Below are 4,360 nucleotides of genomic sequence, written 5' to 3'. Positions count from 1 at the left end.
TCTGCCACATCGCATTAGAAACACTAGAAAGAGCAGCGGCGTTCACATTTTACGGGCCAACAACAAACAAAAGAAGAAAGGAAAACAGGAACTGCATTCTTGATTGATCGCTTTCGAGAGGGTGCTTTTTTGGGGTGAAGGAGCGCCTGACGCGACACCTCGCTGCAGCAATGGAAGCTCTACCCACTTTGCTTAGCAAATCACCGCTTCTTGAAAGTTATATACCTGAAAGTGATCGACCAAGAATACAGCCTCAGATGAAGCCTGGCTACGCTGTTGAGTGGACTTGACAAGTACATTTTTTTTATCTCATCGTTATAATAAACGACGGAATGCCTCACCCCGCCCCCGCCCCTTCCCCCCGGTCCATCACTGTAATGCCTACGTCCGCTGTATGTGATTAAATAAATAAATAAATAAATAAATAAATAAATAAATAAATACATAAATAAATAAATAAATAAATAAATAAATACATAAATAAATAAATAAATAAATAAATAGGGAAAGCATCACGCTAAAAAGCATTACTTGACTAACAAGTGAAAAATGACAATTTTGGTGGTGTCGCAGAAGTGAGCTATATAGTACTCTTTATTGTGAATTATGCCGTGGTAATTTGGAGTCCGACTTTTGGAATTGTGTCATGTGACATATGTAAAGTGCACATAAAGAAGGAGTTAGGGGGTGGGGTGAAGCTGTAGGGGCTTCAACTCACGGCATCCTAGCCACCATGTTGGAGGACCAGTTCGCAGTGACGCTGCGTCAGTTGGCGCCGCGCGCGGTGGTTCTGGCGCAGGTGCCAGTAGCGTTGCGACTATGCCTGTATGACATTGAAGCAGGTCACACTCAACACTGAATATGATTCACTGACGTCATCCTTGCCATCATGTTGGAGGACCAGCACAGTGAGAAGCTGGGACCGTGAACTCACGTGCAAGACGTCAATCCACTGTCGCTAGTTCGCTTGTATAGCCGTGGCTTCTCTTTCATTATTGAACAGACTGGCTTTTGTAGTATGCTAATCTGCTCTTTTCGTGCTTTGTCGGCTTGTTATGACCTACAAAATACGCAGTCGGGTCCATTCTTAGGGTGACCACACGAGTGCATGCCGAAGAATAATTTATCACTGCGGCCAGTGTGGAACTCTCCGCCACTATACAGTAGAAGTGAGCAAGGTGGCACTGGATACCACTCAACAAATTGTAAAGGAATACGCAGGTATCCATCCAACCAGAACCGTTAGGGGTTCGGAGTATCGGTAGAAAGAAAAAGGACAGAAGAGATCGAGATGAGGTCATCACAGGTAGGCAACTTTACGAGATATAGTAACAACCGTTAGGATGCGATTGCGATACGGTGACACATTTAATTATAAGCTAATCGCAAAGGCTAAGTGATTATTTGTGACCTCTCCCTCCCCTACTTTAAAGGGGATGCCATTAACAATCATCGTAATCATCATCGTCATCATGACCACTACCTGCACAATGCATCGCGGATCGCAGTTGGAGCGCATCCACAGTACAACACGTGCACTTGTCTCTTCCCTTCAACAGCGTACCTGGTGCGTTCAGATGTTTACTGGTCAAGCAAATGCAACTCAGAAACTATAGCATACGGAGGACTGGCCGAAAGCACCTTACTCAAAAGAAATAAATGTTCTGCAGAAACGTCATGTATCTCTAGAACACCGTTATTTATTTTAAATAAGCCCGCCGTGGTTGCTTAGTGGCTATCATGTTGCGCTGCCAAGCACGAAGTCGGGTGACAAATTCCCGGCCACGGGGGCCGAATTTCGACGGGGGCGGGGTGAAATGCGGAACCACCCGTTTGCTTAGATTTAGGTGCACGATAAAGAATTCCTGGTGGCCAAAATTAACCCGGAGTCTCCCACTACGGCATGCCTCATAACGAGATCGTGGTTTTCACGCGTAAAGCCTAATAATTTAATTTTAATTCTTAATTTCTTTTTTAGTAAGGCGCTTTAGACCAGCCCTCCTTATATATGCTTTAGTTTCTGAGTTTTCGTAGGTTGTCTCCTACGTTTTCCGAACCAAAAGCAAGGATAAAAAAATAAAGCCCCCGAATTGCGAAAAATTCAACTTCATGGGTAATCGGGAGCCACTGTTAACTGACAGACGCCGCTGATGTATGATGACATCATGAAGCGTTGCTGTCCGGAGAGAAATAAATTTACGCGCAAAAAGAAATATCAAAGAAAAGAAAAACAGGAAACGGTGCGGTTAGCTTACCGGAACGGGGAGGGAAATTGGGGAGCTCTACGGGACGACGCGACGCGAACCTAAACGCGGTCGTACCACGTCTTATATAAGCGTTGGATCCAGAAAGGCGTGGTATATAAGCGTTTCTTACGATTCTGCTGTAACAAAGAAGTATACAGGCATACTTAATTTCTTTCTTTCTTTTTCTTTTCTTTTAGTTGTTTTTTTTTTTTTTTACTTCATAACACCGCTAAAGGTTTGCAAAGCATTAGTGATAGCATTCAGTTGATGGTTGCACTTGCGTCTTACGCTTTTTTTTTTTTTTTAAGAGTACTAACATTATGTTTTCAACTCGTCAGTTCTGTGCGTAAAATGAAAGTCCTGGTCCTCTAAACCGAGAAAAAATTACTAGAAAACATCAGAGCACCTGAATAATTTAATTTAGTTTAGCTTTTAATCAGCCAGTTTCGATTTCGGTTCCCAAGAGGAGCCTATTCCTGACGTCGTGACTCGGTGGGCGACTCGGTCTTCTTCTATAATGCTACATCAGGCCTCACAACGAAAAAAATAATAATAAAATGCGAAATTACTCTTAACTGCGCCCCTCGCGATGGTCACCAAGGCGCCGTTACCGAAGTGCAGGGTGAATTAAGTGGGCCTTGTATTTATTGGAAGGGCTGGTTCTTGTGCCTGTTTTGGGAATTGGTAATAGGGACGGTGCTCTACGTCTCCTTGTGGGTGCCCGTTGCCTGGGCAAAGGATCATGGCGACCCCAGCGACCGGAAACGCAGGAAGCATGCACTCTCCAAACGTGCCTCGGAGAGCGCGATCACAACCACTTATAACATGACTTATAATCAAAGCAGATATAACCAAATGAAGCGAGCGAGTGTCGTATTTACGGCCATGTTTTTGGCGAAAGCCTTCGGTAAAAGCTCATGGCAAGCTCATTCTTCTTCTTCTTCATTTCTTTTTTTTTTTTTTTGTCCACAGGACAAACCAGACAAGTATCAGTGCTCAAAATATTTTGTTACCCTGAAGAGGCAGCCGCTGGATAAGAGATTTGGACAATCCTTATTGAACAACCAAGCAGCAGAAAAGGCAATTTTTTCTTTTTTTTAAGGGCTAGACATGATATTTTCAACTATTCATTTCTTGCGTTAAATGAAGGCCCTAGACCTCTAAAACCTCGACGAAATAGTGGCAAGCCTACAAATGCAGTTAACAATTTGAAATACTAATGGCTATTCTTCAGCCAGCTCTTGTTTCGTTTCCCAAGTGGATACTGTGTCGTGACGTCACATTCGCTCCGGCTCGCTCGGTCGCCTCATGTGCTAGGGCCGATGTGGTGGCTATAGTGAACTAGAATACTTTCAATATATTCTAGTTCACTATAGTGGTGGCATAGCAGACGACCGCGGGAGCAGGAGCTGAAGCGACCATGTCAATATAACCAACTGGAGCGATTGTCAAAACAGCGCGATATCCTGCTCCCGCGGGTCCACACACTGTGGAGGAACGGCACCGAAACTGTAGGTGCTCTGATGTTGGTCACGAATTTTCCTATGGTTTAGAAGTCTAGCACTTATTGAATTAGGAATTTAAATAGGAATTTTTGAAAATATTATGGTAATGCTTCCTTAAGAGAAAAATGCAGGTCACTAAAGCGCGATTTGCTGGCATCTCGGAGGCTATGTTCTCGGTGCACTGTGGCATACTGTATTTCTATTTATATAAACCACGTATAAACTTTCTCCGATTGTTCTTTGATAAAGGAGAGCTCTTTGCGAATGCTCAGGAAAAAAAACTTCGTTTTACTGCTTTAAATAGAAAACACTAAAGGTGTTCAAAGGTGGTGCCCAATCCACGCTTCATGGGGTAGCTTCCTCTGAATTTTAAACGCGGATCTTAAAGGTTGTGCTTTTGTTGGTTAAAGGCGGCGGAAGCAATTTCGGGAGCCAGAAATACGTCATAGACGCTGGGTTTTTGCCATCATCTATTGTGCGTCAAAAATAATCGGCGATTAGCCCAGTGTAGTTGACTGGCAGTTAGGATTATGATTTTAAAGCTCACAAAACCCTGCTGGTCTCTCTCTCCATCTCTATCTAGGGCGCTCTAGAGCATCCACACAAAGC

This window comes from Dermacentor variabilis, chromosome 2 (genome assembly GCF_050947875.1).
Source record: "Dermacentor variabilis isolate Ectoservices chromosome 2, ASM5094787v1, whole genome shotgun sequence".
Classification (NCBI taxonomy): domain Eukaryota; kingdom Metazoa; phylum Arthropoda; class Arachnida; order Ixodida; family Ixodidae; genus Dermacentor; species Dermacentor variabilis.
The sequence above is the reverse complement of the archived record's forward strand: the minus strand, read 5'-3'. Positions refer to the sequence as shown.